Below are 16,625 nucleotides of genomic sequence, written 5' to 3'. Positions count from 1 at the left end.
TGGCAGCTCGGTTTTGTTAACCACACTAAGAAAATAAATATAAATTTTGAATTAATTCCATCTCCAAAATCCATTTATCTGGCAGATTGTCGTGTTGAAATGCCAAATTTTGGTAAATTTCTTCAGTCAAACAGGGTTTTGAATAAACATTGACACTAGCAATTGATAAACAAATCAATAAACTTGAATAATTATTGATATAAATAAGCCTGGCAGCTCTGTTTTGTTAACCACAATAAGAAAATAAATATATATTTTGAATTAATTCCAGCTCCAAAATCCATTTATCTGGCAGATTGCCGTGTTGAAATGCCAAATTTTGGTAAATTTCTTCAGTCAAACAGGGTTTTGAAGATACATTGACACTAGCAATTGATTAACAAATCAATAAACTTGAATATTTATTGATATAAACAAGCCTGGCAGCTCTGTTTTGTTAACCACACTAAGAAAATAAATATAAATTTTGAATTAATTCTTAAGAATAATGAATATTTCCAGCTCCAAAATCCATTTATCTGGCAGATTGCCGTGTTGAAATGCCAAATTTTGGTAAATTTCTTCAGTCAAACAGGGTTTTGAAGATACATTGACACTAGCAATTGATTAACAATTTAATAAACTTGAATAATTATTGATATAAATAAGCCTGGCAGCTCTGTTTTGTTAACCACACTAAGAAAATAAATATAAATTTTGAATTAAATCCAGCTCCAAAATCCATTTATCTGGCAGATTGTCGTGTTGAAATGCCAAATTTTGGTAAATTTCTTCAGTCAAACAGGGTTTTGAATAAACATTGACACTAGCAATTGATTAACAAATCAATAAACTTTAATAATTATTGATATAAATAAGCCTGGCAGCTCTGTTTTGTTAACCACAATAAGAAAATAAATATATATTTTGAATTAATTCCAGCTCCAAAATCCATTTATCTGGCAGATTGCCGTGTTGAAATGCCAAATTTTAGTAAATTTCTTCAGTCAAACAGGGTTTTGAAGATACATTGACACTAGCAATTGATTAACAAATCAATAAACTTGAATAATTATTGATATGAATAAGCCTGGCAGCTCTGTTTTGTTAACCACATTAAGAAAATAAATATAAATTTTGAATTAATTCCAGCTCCAAAATACATATATCTGGCAGATTGCCGTGTTGAAATGCCAAATTTTAGTAAATTTCGTCAGTCAAACAGGGTTTTGAAGATACATTGACACTAGCAATTGATTAACAATTCAATAAACTTGAATAATAATTGATATGAATAAGCCTGGCAGCTCTGTTTTGTTAACCACATTAAGAAAATAAATATATATTTTGAATTAATTCCAGCTCCAAAATCCATTTATCTGGCAATTGCCGTGTTGAAATGCCAAATTTTGGTAAATTTCTTCAGTCAAACAGGGTTTTGAAGATACAATGACACTAGCAATTGATTAACAAATCAATAAACTTGAATAATTATTGATATAAATAAGCCTGGCAGCTCTGTTTTGTTAACCACACTAAGAAAATAAATATAAATTTTGAATTAAATCCAGCTCCAAAATCCATTTATCTGGCAGATTGTCGTGTTGAAATGCCAAATTTTGGTAAATTTCTTCAGTCAAACAGGGTTTTGAATAAACATTGACACTAGCAATTGATTAACAAATCAATAAACTTGATAAATTTGTGATATAAATAAGCCTGGCAGCTCTGTTTTGTTAACCACACTAAGAAAATAAATATAAATTTTTTATTAAATCCAGCTCCAAAATCCATTTATCTGGCAGATTGTCGAGTTGAAATGCCAAATTTTGGTAAATTTCTTCAGTCAAACAGGGTTTTGAATAAACATTGACACTAGCAATTGATAAACAAATCAATAAACTTGAATAATTATTGATATAAATAAGCCTGGCAGCTCTGTTTTGTTAACCACATTAAGAAAATAAATATAAATTTTGAATTAATTCCAGCTCCAAAATCCATTTATCTGGCAGATTGCCGTGTTGAAATGCCAATTTTGGTAAATTTCTTCAGTCAAACAGGGTTTTGAAGATACATTGACACTAGCAATTGATTAACAATTCAATAAACTTGAATAATTATTGATATGAATAAGCCTGGCAGCTCTGTTTTGTTAACCACATTAAGAAAATAAATATAAATTTTGAATTAATTCCAGCTCCAAAATACATATATCTGGCAGATTGCCGTGTTGAAAAGCCAAATTTTGGTAAATTTCTTCAGTCAAACAGGGTTTTGAAGATACATTGACACTAGCAATTGATTAACAAATCAATAAACTTGAATAATTATTGATATAAATAAGCCTGGCAGCTCTGTTTTGTTAACCACAATAAGAAAATAAATATATATTTTGAATTAATTCCAGCTCCAAAATCCATTTATCTGGCAGATTGCCGTGTTGAAATGCCAAATTTTGGTAAATTTCTTCAGTCAAACAGGGTTTTGAAGATACATTGACACTAGCAATTGATTAACAAATCAATAAACTTGAATATTTATTGATATAAACAAGCCTGGCAGCTCTGTTTTGTTAACCACACTAAGAAAATAAATATAAATTTTGAATTAATTCTTAAGAATAATGAATATTTCCAGCTCCAAAATCCATTTATCTGGCAGATTGCCGTGTTGAAATGCCAAATTTTGGTAAATTTCTTCAGTCAAACAGGGTTTTGAAGATACATTGACACTAGCAATTGATTACCAATTCAATAAACTTGAATAATTATTGATATAAATAAGCCTGGCAGCTCTGTTTTGTTAACCACACTAAGAAAATAAATATAAATTTTGAATTAAATCCAGCTCCAAAATCCATTTATCTGGCAGATTGTCGTGTTGAAATGCCAAATTTTGGTAAATTTCTTCAGTCAAACAGGGTTTTGAATAAACATTGACACTAGCAATTGATTAACAAATCAATAAACTTGATAAATTTGTGATATAAATAAGCCTGGCAGCTCTGTTTTGTTAACCACACTAAGAAAATAAATATAAATTTTTTATTAAATCCAGCTCCAAAATCCATTTATCTGGCAGATTGTCGAGTTGAAATGCCAAATTTTGGTAAATTTCTTAAGTCAAACAGGGTTTTGAATAAACATTGACACTAGCAATTGATAAACAAATCAATAAACTTGAATAATTATTGATATAAATAAGCCTGGCAGCTCTGTTTTGTTAACCACATTAAGAAAATAAATATAAATTTTGAATTAATTCCAGCTCCAAAATCCATTTATCTGGCAGATTGTAGTGTTGAAATGCCAAATTTTGGTAAATTTCTTCAGTCAAACAGGATTTTGAAGATACATTGACACTAGCAATTGATAACAAATCAATAAACTTGAATAATTATTCATATATATAAGCCTGGCAGCTCTGTTTTGTTAACCACACTAAGAAAATAAATATAAATTTTAAATTAATTCTTAAGAATTATGAATATTTCCAGTTCCAAAATCCATTTATCTGGCAGATTGCCGTGTTGAAATGCCAATTTTGGTAAATTTCTTCAGTCAAACAGGGTTTTGAAGATACATTGACACTAGCAATTGATTAACAATTCAATAAACTTGAATAATTATTGATATGAATAAGCCTGGCAGCTCTGTTTTGTTAACCACATTAAGAAAATAAATATAAATTTTGAATTAATTCCAGCTCCAAAATACATATATCTGGCAGATTGCCGTGTTAAAAAGCCAAATTTTGGTAAATTTCTTCAGTCAAACAGGGTTTTGAAGATACATTGACACTAGCAATTGATTAACAATTTAATAAACTTGATTAATTATTGATATAAATAAGCCTGGCAGCTCTGTTTTGTTAACCACACTAAGAAAATAAATATAAATTTTGAATTAATTCTTAAGAATAATGAATATTTCCAGCTCCAAAATCCATTTATCTGGCAATTGCCGTGTTGAAATGCCAAATTTTGGTAAATTTCTTCAGTCAAACAGGGTTTTGAAGATACAATGACACTAGCAATTGATTAACAAATCAATAAACTTGAATATTTATTGATATAAACAAGCCTGGCAGCTCGGTTTTGTTAACCACACTAAGAAAATAAATATAAATTTTGAATTAATTCCATCTCCAAAATCCATTTATCTGGCAGATTGTCGTGTTGAAATGCCAAATTTTGGTAAATTTCTTCAGTCAAACAGGGTTTTGAATAAACATTGACACTAGCAATTGATAAACAAATCAATAAACTTGAATAATTATTGATATAAATAAGCCTGGCAGCTCTGTTTTGTTAACCACAATAAGAAAATAAATATATATTTTGAATTAATTCCAGCTCCAAAATCCATTTATCTGGCAGATTGCCGTGTTGAAATGCCAAATTTTGGTAAATTTCTTCAGTCAAACAGGGTTTTGAAGATACATTGACACTAGCAATTGATTAACAAATCAATAAAGTTGAATATTTATTGATATAAACAAGCCTGGCAGCTCTGTTTTGTTAACCACACTAAGAAAATAAATATAAATTTTGAATTAATTCTTAAGAATAATGAATATTTCCAGCTCCAAAATCCATTTATCTGGCAGATTGCCGTGTTGAAATACCAAATTTTGGTAAATTTCTTCAGTCAAACAGGGTTTTGAAGATACATTGACACTAGCAATTGATTAACAATTTAATAAACTTGAATAATTATTGATATAAATAAGCCTGGCAGCTCTGTTTTGTTAACCACACTAAGAAAATAAATATAAATTTTGAATTAAATCCAGCTCCAAAATCCATTTATCTGGCAGATTGTCGTGTTGAAATGCCAAATTTTGGTAAATTTCTTCAGTCAAACAGGGTTTTGAATAAACATTGACACTAGCAATTGATTAACAAATCAATAAACTTGAATAATTATTGATATAAATAAGCCTGGCAGCTCTGTTTTGTTAACCACAATAAGAAAATAAATATATATTTTGAATTAATTCCAGCTCCAAAATCCATTTATCTGGCAGATTGCCGTGTTGAAATGCCAAATTTTAGTAAATTTCTTCAGTCAAACAGGGTTTTGAAGATACATTGACACTAGCAATTGATTAACAAATCAATAAACTTGAATAATTATTGATATGAATAAGCCTGGCAGCTCTGTTTTGTTAACCACATTAAGAAAATAAATATAAATTTTGAATTAATTCCAGCTCCAAAATACATATATCTGGCAGATTGCCGTGTTGAAATGCCAAATTTTAGTAAATTTCGTCAGTCAAACAGGGTTTTGAAGATACATTGACACTAGCAATTGATTAACAATTCAATAAACTTGAATAATAATTGATATGAATAAGCCTGGCAGCTCTGTTTTGTTAACCACATTAAGAAAATAAATATATATTTTGAATTAATTCCAGCTCCAAAATCCATTTATCTGGCAATTGCCGTGTTGAAATGCCAAATTTTGGTAAATTTCTTCAGTCAAACAGGGTTTTGAAGATACAATGACACTAGCAATTGATTAACAAATCAATAAACTTGAATATTTATTGATATAAACAAGCCTGGCAGCTCGGTTTTGTTAACCACACTAAGAAAATAAATATAAATTTTGAATTAATTCCATCTCCAAAATCCATTTATCTGGCAGATTGCCGTGTTGAAATGCCAAATTTTGGTAAATTTCTTCAGTCAAACAGGGTTTTGAAGATACATTGACACTAGCAAATGATTAACAATTCAATAAACTTGAATAATTATTGATATGAATAAGCCTGGCAGCTCTGTTTTGTTAACCACATTAAGAAAATAAATATAAATTTTGAATTAATTCCAGCTCCAAAATACATATATCTGGCAGATTGCCGTGTTGAAATGCCAAATTTTGGTAAATTTCTTCAGTCAAACAGGGTTTTGAAGATACATTGACACTAGCAATTGATTAACAAATCAATAAACTTGAATAATTATTGATATAAATAAGACTGGCAGCTCTGTTTTGTTAACCACAATAAGAAAATAAATATATATTTTGAATTAATTACAGCTCCAAAATCCATTTATCTGGCAGATTGCCGTGTTGAAATGCCAAATTTTGGTAAATTTCTTCAGTCAAACAGGGTTTTGAAGATACATTGACACTAGCAATTGTTTAACAAATCAATAAACTTGAATATTTATTGATAAAAACAAGCCTGGCAGCTCTGTTTTGTTAACCACACTAAGAAAATAAATATAAATTTTGAATTAATTCCATCTCCAAAATCCATTTATCTGGCAGATTGCCGTGTTGAAATGCCAAATTTTGGTAAATTTCTTCAGTCAAACAGGGTTTTGAAGATACATTGACACTAGCAATTGATTAACAATTCAATAAACTTGAATAATTATTGATATAAATAAGCCTGGCAGCTCTGTTTTGTTAACCACACTAAGAAAATAAATATAAATTTTGAATTAAATCCAGCTCCAAAATCCATTTATCTGGCAGATTGTCGTGTTGAAATGCCAAATTTTGGTAAATTTCTTCAGTCAAACAGGGTTTTGAATAAACATTGACACTAGCAATTGATTAACAAATCAATAAACTTGATAAATTTGTGATATAAATAAGCCTGGCAGCTCTGTTTTGTTAACCACACTAAGAAAATAAATATAAATTTTTTATTAAATCCAGCTCCAAAATCCATTTATCTGGCAGATTGTAGTGTTGAAATTCCAAATTTTGGTAAATTTCTTCAGTCAAACAGGATTTTGAAGATACATTGACACTAGCAATTGATAACAAATCAATAAACTTGAATAATTATTCATATATATAAGCCTGGCAGCTCTGTTTTGTTAACCACACTAAGAAAATAAATATAAATTTTGAATTAATTCCAGCTCCAAAATCCATTTATCTGGGAGATTGTAGTGTTGAAATGCCAATTTTGGTAAATTTCTTCAGTCAAACAGGGTTTTGAAGATACATTGACACTAGCAATTGATTAACAATTCAATAAACTAGAATAATTATTGATATGAATAAGCCTGGCAGCTCTGTTTTGTTAACCACATTAAGAAAATAAATATAAATTTTGAATTAATTCCAGCTCCAAAATACATATATCTGGCAGATTGCCGTGTTGAAAAGCCAAATTTTGGTAAATTTCTTCAGTCAAACAGGGTTTTGAAGATACATTGACACTAGCAATTGATTAACAAATCAATAAACTTGAATAATTATTGATATAAATAAGCCTGGCAGCTCTGTTTTGTTTACCACAATAAGAAAATAAATATATATTTTGAATTAATTCCAGCTCCAAAATCCATTTATCTGGCAGATTGCCGTGTTGAAATGCCAAATTTTGGTAAATTTCTTCAGTCAAACAGGGTTTTGAAGATACATTGACACTAGCAATTGATTAACAATTCAATAAACTTGAATAATTATTGATATGAATAAGCCTGGCAGCTCTGTTTTGTTAACCACATTAAGAAAATAAATATAAATTTTGAATTAATTCCAGCTCCAAAATACATATATCTGGCAGATTGCCGTGTTGAAAAGCCAAATTTTGGTAAATTTCTTCAGTCAAACAGGGTTTTGAAGATACATTGACACTAGCAATTGATTAACAAAACAATAAACTTGAATAATTATTGATATAAATAAGCCTGGCAGCTCTGTTTTGTTTACCACAATAAGAAAATAAATATATATTTTGAATTAATTCCAGCTCCAAAATCCATTTATCTGGCAGATTGCCGTGTTGAAATGCCAAATTTTGGTAAATTTCTTCAGTCAAACAGGGTTTTGAAGATACATTGACACTAGCAATTGATTAACAATTCAATAAACTTGAATAATTATTGATATAAATAAGCCTGGCAGCTCTGTTTTGTTAACCACACTAAGAAAATAAATATAAATTTTGAATTAAATCCAGCTCCAAAATCCATTTATCTGGCAGATTGTCGTGTTGAAATGCCAAATTTTGGTAAATTTCTTCAGTCAAACAGGGTTTTGAATAAACATTGACACTAGCAATTGATTAACAAATCAATAAACTTGATAAATTTGTGATATAAATAAGCCTGGCAGCTCTGTTTTGTTAACCACACTAAGAAAATAAATATAAATTTTTTATTAAATCCAGCTCCAAAATCCATTTATCTGGCAGATTGTCGAGTTGAAATGCCAAATTTTGGTAAATTTCTTCAGTCAAACAGGGTTTTGAAGATACATTGACACTAGCAATTGATAAACAAATCAATAAACTTGAATAATTATTGATATAAATAAGCCTGGCAGCTCTGTTTTGTTAACCACATTAAGAAAATAAATATAAATTTTGAATTAATTCCAGCTCCAAAATCCATTTATCTGGGAGATTGTAGTGTTGAAATGCCAAATTTTGGTAACTTTCTTCAGTCAAACAGGATTTTGAAGATACATTGACACTAGCAATTGATAACAAATCAATAAACTTGAATAATTATTCATATATATAAGCCTGGCAGCTCTGTTTTGTTAACCACACTAAGAAAATAAATATAAATTTTAAATTAATTCTTAAGAATTATGAATATTTCCAGCTCCAAAATCCATTTATCTGGCAGATTGCCGTGTTGAAATGCCAATTTTGGTAAATTTCTTCAGTCAAACAGGGTTTTGAAGATACATTGACACTAGCAATTGATTAACAAATCAATAAACTTGAATAATTATTGATATGAATAAGCCTGGCAGCTCTGTTTTGTTAACCACATTAAGAAAATAAATATAAATTTTGAATTAATTCCAGCTCCAAAATACATATATCTGGCAGATTGCCGTGTTGAAAAGCCAAATTTTGGTAAATTTCTTCAGTCAAACAGGGTTTTGAAGATACATTGACACTAGCAATTGATTAAAAAATCAATAAACTTGAATAATTATTGATATAAATAAGCCTGGCAGCTCTGTTTTGTTAACCACAATAAGAAAATAAATATAAATTTTGAATTAAATCCAGCTCCAAAATCCATTTATTTGGCAGATTGTCGTGTTGAAATGCCAAATTTTGGTAAATTTCTTCAGTCAAACAGGGTTTCGAATAAACATTGACACTAGCAATTGATAAACAAATCAATAAACTTGAATAATTATTCATATATATAAGCCTGGCAGCTCTGTTTTGTTAACCACACTAAGAAAATAAATATAAATTTTAAATTAATTCTTAAGAATTATGAATATTTCCAGCTCCAAAATCCATTTATCTGGCAGATTGCCGTGTTGAAATGCCAATTTTGGTAAATTTCTTCAGTCAAACAGGGTTTTGAAGATACATTGACACTAGCAATTGATTAAAAATTCAATAAACTTGAATAATTATTGATATGAATAAGCCTGGCAGCTCTGTTTTGTTAACCACATTAAGAAAATAAATATAAATTTTGAATTAATTCCAGCTCCAAAATACATATATCTGGCAGATTGCCGTGTTGAAAAGCCAAATTTTGGTAAATTTCTTCAGTCAAACAGGGTTTTGAAGATACATTGACACTAGCAATTGATTAACAAATCAATAAACTTGAATAATTATTGATATAAATAAGCCTGGCAGCTCTGTTTTGTTTACCACAATAAGAAAATAAATATATATTTTGAATTAATTCCAGCTCCAAAATCCATTTATCTGGCAGATTGCCGTGTTGAAATGCCAAATTTTGGTAAATTTCTTCAGTCAAACAGGGTTTTGAAGATACATTGACACTAGCAATTGATTAACAATTCAATAAACTTGAATAATTATTGATATAAATAAGCCTGGCAGCTCTGTTTTGTTAACCACACTAAGAAAATAAATATAAATTTTGAATTAAATCCAGCTCCAAAATCCATTTATCTGGCAGATTGTCGTGTTGAAATGCCAAATTTTGGTAAATTTCTTCAGTCAAACAGGGTTTTGAATAAACATTGACACTAGCAATTGATTAACAAATCAATAAACTTGATAAATTTGTGATATAAATAAGCCTGGCAGCTCTGTTTTGTTAACCACACTAAGTAAATAAATATAAATTTTTTATTAAATCCAGCTCCAAAATCCATTTATCTGGCAGATTGTCGAGTTGAAATGCCAAATTTTGGTAAATTTCTTCAGTCAAACAGGGTTTTGAATAAACATTGACACTAGCAATTGATAAACAAATCAATAAACTTGAATAATTATTGATATAAATAAGCCTGGCAGCTCTGTTTTGTTAACCACATTAAGAAAATAAATATAAATTTTGAATTAATTCCCGCTCCAAAATCCATTTATCTGGCAGATTGTAGTGTTGAAATGCCAAATTTTGGTAAATTTCTTCAGTCAAACAGGATTTTGAAGATACATTGACACTAGCAATTGATAACAAATCAATAAACTTGAATAATTAGTCATATATATAAGCCTGGCAGCTCTGTTTTGTTAACCACACTAAGAAAATAAATATAAATTTTAAATTAATTCTTAAGAATTATGAATATTTCCAGCTCCAAAATCCATTTATCTGGCAGATTGCCGTGTTGAAATGCCAATTTTGGTAAATTTCTTCAGTCAAACAGGGTTTTGAAGATACATTGACACTAGCAATTGATTAACAATTCAATAAACTTGAATAATTATTGATATGAATAAGCCTGGCAGCTCTGTTTTGTTAACCACATTAAGAAAATAAATATAAATTTTGAATTAATTCCAGCTCCAAAATACATATATCTGGCAGATTGCCGTGTTGAAAAGCCAAATTTTGGTAAATTTCTTCAGTCAAACAGGGTTTTGAAGATACATTGACACTAGCAATTGATTAACAAATCAATAAACTTGAATAATTATTGATATAAATAAGCCTGGCAGCTCTGTTTTGTTAACCACAATAAGAAAATAAATATAAATTTTGAATTAAATCCAGCTCCAAAATCCATTTATCTGGCAGATTGTCGTGTTGAAATGCCAAATTTTGGTAAATTTCTTCAGTCAAACAGGGTTTTGAATAAACATTGACACTAGCAATTGATAAACAAATCAATAAACTTGAATAATTATTGATATAAATAAGCCTGGCAGCTCTGTTTTGTTAACCACATTAAGAAAATAAATATAAATTTTGAATTAATTCCAGCTCCAAAATCCATTTATCTGGCAGATTGTAGTGTTGAAATGCCAAATTTTGGTAAATTTCTTCAGTCAAACAGGATTTTGAAGATACATTGACACTAGCAATTGATAACAAATCAATAAACTTGAATAATTATTCATATATATAAGCCTGGCAGCTCTGTTTTGTTAACCACACTAAGAAAATAAATATAAATTTTAAATTAATTCTTAAGAATTATGAATATTTCCAGCTCCAAAATCCATTTATCTGGCAGATTGCCGTGTTGAAATGCCAATTTTGGTAAATTTCTTCAGTCAAACAGGGTTTTGAAGATACATTGACACTAGCAATTGATTAACAATTCAATAAACTTGAATAATTATTGATATGAATAAGCCTGGCAGCTCTGTTTTGTTAAACACATTAAGAAAATAAATATAAATTTTGAATTAATTCCAGCTCCAAAATATATATATCTGGCAGATTGCCGTGTTGAAAAGCCAAATTTTGGTAAATTTCTTCAGTCAAACAGGGTTTTGAAGATACATTGACACTAGCAATTGATTAACAAATCAATAAACTTGAATAATTATTGATATAAATAAGCCTGGCAGCTCTGTTTTGTTAACCACAATAAGAAAATAAATATATATTTTGAATTAATTCCAGCTCCAAAATCCATTTATCTGGCAGATTGCCGTGTTGAAATGCCAAATTTTGGTAAATTTCTTCAGTCAAACAGGGTTTTGAAGATACATTGACACTAGCAATTGATTAACAAATCAATAAACTTGAATATTTATTGATATAAACAAGCCTGGCAGCTCTGTTTTGTTAACCACACTAAGAAAATAAATATAAATTTTGAATTAATTCTTAAGAATAATGAATATTTCCAGCTCCAAAATCCATTTATCTGGCAGATTGCCGTGTTGAAATGCCAAATTTTGGTAAATTTCTTCAGTCAAACAGGGTTTTGAAGATACATTGACACTAGCAATTGATTAACAATTTAATAAACTTGAATAATTATTGATATAAATAAGCCTGGCAGCTCTGTTTTGTTAACCACACTAAGAAAATAAATATAAATTTTGAATTAAATCCAGCTCCAAAATCCATTTATCTGGCAGATTGTCGTGTTGAAATGCCAAATTTTGGTAAATTTCTTCAGTCAAACAGGGTTTTGAATAAACATTGACACTAGCAATTGATTAACAAATCAATAAACTTGAATAATTATTGATATAAATAAGCCTGGCAGCTCTGTTTTGTTAACCACAATAAGAAAATAAATATATATTTTGAATTAATTCCAGCTCCAAAATCCATTTATCTGGCAGATTGCCGTGTTGAAATGCCAAATTTTAGTAAATTTCGTCAGTCAAACAGGGTTTTGAAGTTACATTGACACTAGCAATTGATTAATAATTCAATAAACTTGAATAATTATTGATATGAATAAGCCTGGCAGCTCTGTTTTGTTAACCACATTAAGAAAATAAATATAAATTTTGAATTAATTCCAGCTCCAAAATACATATATCTGGCAGATTGCCGTGTTGAAATGCCAAATTTTAGTAAATTTCGTCAGTCAAACAGGGTTTTGAAGATACATTGACACTAGCAATTGATTAACAATTCAATAAACTTGAATAATAATTGATATGAATAAGCCTGGCAGCTCTGTTTTGTTAACCACATTAAGAAAATAAATATAAATTTTGAATTAATTCCAGCTCCAAAATACATATATCTGGCAGATTGCCGTGTTGAAATGCCAAATTTTGGTAAATTTCTTCAGTCAAACAGGGTTTTGAAGATACAATGACACTAGCAATTGATTAACAAATCAATAAACTTGAATACTTATTGATATAAACAAGCCTGGCAGCTCTGTTTTGTTAACCACACTAAGAAAATAAATATAAATTTTGAATTAATTCTTAAGAATAATGAATATTTCCAGCTCCAAAATCCATTTATCTGGCAGATTGCCGTGTTGAAATGCCAAATTTTGGTAAATTTCTTCAGTCAAACAGGGTTTTGAAGATACATTGACACTAGCAATTGATTAACAATTTAATAAACTTGAATAATTATTGATATAAATAAGCCTGGCAGCTCTGTTTTGTTAACCACACTAAGAAAATAAATATAAATTTTGAATTAAATCCAGCTCCAAAATCCATTTATCTGGCAGATTGTCGTGTTGAAATGCCAAATTTTAGTAAATTTCGTCAGTCAAACAGGGTTTTGAAGATACATTGACACTAGCAATTGATTAACAATTCAATAAACTTGAATAATAATTGATATGAATAAGCCTGGCAGCTCTGTTTTGTTAACCACATTAAGAAAATAAATATAAATTTTGAATTAATTCCAGCTCCAAAATACATATATCTGGCAGATTGCCGTGTTGAAATGCCAAATTTTAGTAAATTTCGTCAGTCAAACAGGGTTTTGAAGATACATTGACACTAGCAATTGATTAACAATTCAATAAACTTGAATAATAATTGATATGAATAAGCCTGGCAGCTCTGTTTTGTTAACCACATTAAGAAAATAAATATAAATTTTGAATTAATTCCAGCTCCAAAATACATATATCTGGCAGATTGCCGTGTTGAAATGCCAAATTTTGGTAAATTTCTTCAGTCAAACAGGGTTTCGAATAAACATTGACACTAGCAATTGATAAACAAATCAATAAACTTGAATAATTATTCATATATATAAGCCTGGCAGCTCTGTTTTGTTAACCACACTAAGAAAATAAATATAAATTTTAAATTAATTCTTAAGAATTATGAATATTTCCAGCTCCAAAATCCATTTATCTGGCAGATTGCCGTGTTGAAATGCCAATTTTGGTAAATTTCTTCAGTCAAACAGGGTTTTGAAGATACATTGACACTAGCAATTGATTAACAATTCAATAAACTTGAATAATTATTGATATGAATAAGCCTGGCAGCTCTGTTTTGTTAACCACATTAAGAAAATAAATATAAATTTTGAATTAATTCCAGCTCCAAAATACATATATCTGGCAGATTGCCGTGTTGAAAAGCCAAATTTTGGTAAATTTCTTCAGTCAAACAGGGTTTTGAAGATACATTGACACTAGCAATTGATTAACAAATCAATAAACTTGAATAATTATTGATATAAATAAGCCTGGCAGCTCTGTTTTGTTTACCACAATAAGAAAATAAATATATATTTTGAATTAATTCCAGCTCCAAAATCCATTTATCTGGCAGATTGCCGTGTTGAAATGCCAAATTTTGGTAAATTTCTTCAGTCAAACAGGGTTTTGAAGATACATTGACACTAGCAATTGATTAACAATTCAATAAACTTGAATAATTATTGATATAAATAAGCCTGGCAGCTCTGTTTTGTTAACCACACTAAGAAAATAAATATAAATTTTGAATTAAATCCAGCTCCAAAATCCATTTATCTGGCAGATTGTCGTGTTGAAATGCCAAATTTTGGTAAATTTCTTCAGTCAAACAGGGTTTTGAATAAACATTGACACTAGCAATTGATTAACAAATCAATAAACTTGATAAATTTGTGATATAAATAAGCCTGGCAGCTCTGTTTTGTTAACCACACTAAGTAAATAAATATAAATTTTTTATTAAATCCAGCTCCAAAATCCATTTATCTGGCAGATTGTCGAGTTGAAATGCCAAATTTTGGTAAATTTCTTCAGTCAAACAGGGTTTTGAATAAACATTGACACTAGCAATTGATAAACAAATCAATAAACTTGAATAATTATTGATATAAATAAGCCTGGCAGCTCTGTTTTGTTAACCACATTAAGAAAATAAATATAAATTTTGAATTAATTCCCGCTCCAAAATCCATTTATCTGGCAGATTGTAGTGTTGAAATGCCAAATTTTGGTAAATTTCTTCAGTCAAACAGGATTTTGAAGATACATTGACACTAGCAATTGATAACAAATCAATAAACTTGAATAATTAGTCATATATATAAGCCTGGCAGCTCTGTTTTGTTAACCACACTAAGAAAATAAATATAAATTTTAAATTAATTCTTAAGAATTATGAATATTTCCAGCTCCAAAATCCATTTATCTGGCAGATTGCCGTGTTGAAATGCCAATTTTGGTAAATTTCTTCAGTCAAACAGGGTTTTGAAGATACATTGACACTAGCAATTGATTAACAATTCAATAAACTTGAATAATTATTGATATGAATAAGCCTGGCAGCTCTGTTTTGTTAACCACATTAAGAAAATAAATATAAATTTTGAATTAATTCCAGCTCCAAAATACATATATCTGGCAGATTGCCGTGTTGAAAAGCCAAATTTTGGTAAATTTCTTCAGTCAAACAGGGTTTTGAAGATACATTGACACTAGCAATTGATTAACAAATCAATAAACTTGAATAATTATTGATATAAATAAGCCTGGCAGCTCTGTTTTGTTAACCACAATAAGAAAATAAATATAAATTTTGAATTAAATCCAGCTCCAAAATCCATTTATCTGGCAGATTGTCGTGTTGAAATGCCAAATTTTGGTAAATTTCTTCAGTCAAACAGGGTTTTGAATAAACATTGACACTAGCAATTGATAAACAAATCAATAAACTTGAATAATTATTGATATAAATAAGCCTGGCAGCTCTGTTTTGTTAACCACATTAAGAAAATAAATATAAATTTTGAATTAATTCCAGCTCCAAAATCCATTTATCTGGCAGATTGTAGTGTTGAAATGCCAAATTTTGGTAAATTTCTTCAGTCAAACAGGATTTTGAAGATACATTGACACTAGCAATTGATAACAAATCAATAAACTTGAATAATTATTCATATATATAAGCCTGGCAGCTCTGTTTTGTTAACCACACTAAGAAAATAAATATAAATTTTAAATTAATTCTTAAGAATTATGAATATTTCCAGCTCCAAAATCCATTTATCTGGCAGATTGCCGTGTTGAAATGCCAATTTTGGTAAATTTCTTCAGTCAAACAGGGTTTTGAAGATACATTGACACTAGCAATTGATTAACAATTCAATAAACTTGAATAATTATTGATATGAATAAGCCTGGCAGCTCTGTTTTGTTAAACACATTAAGAAAATAAATATAAATTTTGAATTAATTCCAGCTCCAAAATATATATATCTGGCAGATTGCCGTGTTGAAAAGCCAAATTTTGGTAAATTTCTTCAGTCAAACAGGGTTTTGAAGATACATTGACACTAGCAATTGATTAACAAATCAATAAACTTGAATAATTATTGATATAAATAAGCCTGGCAGCTCTGTTTTGTTAACCACAATAAGAAAATAAATATATATTTTGAATTAATTCCAGCTCCAAAATCCATTTATCTGGCAGATTGCCGTGTTGAAATGCCAAATTTTGGTAAATTTCTTCAGTCAAACAGGGTTTTGAAGATACATTGACACTAGCAATTGATTAACAAATCAATAAACTTGAATATTTAT

Source organism: Leiobunum rupestre, chromosome 6 (assembly GCF_980474605.1).
Source record: "Leiobunum rupestre chromosome 6, qqLeiRupe1.1.hap1, whole genome shotgun sequence".
NCBI lineage: Eukaryota > Metazoa > Arthropoda > Arachnida > Opiliones > Sclerosomatidae > Leiobunum > Leiobunum rupestre.
This window is presented reverse-complemented; position numbering follows the sequence as displayed.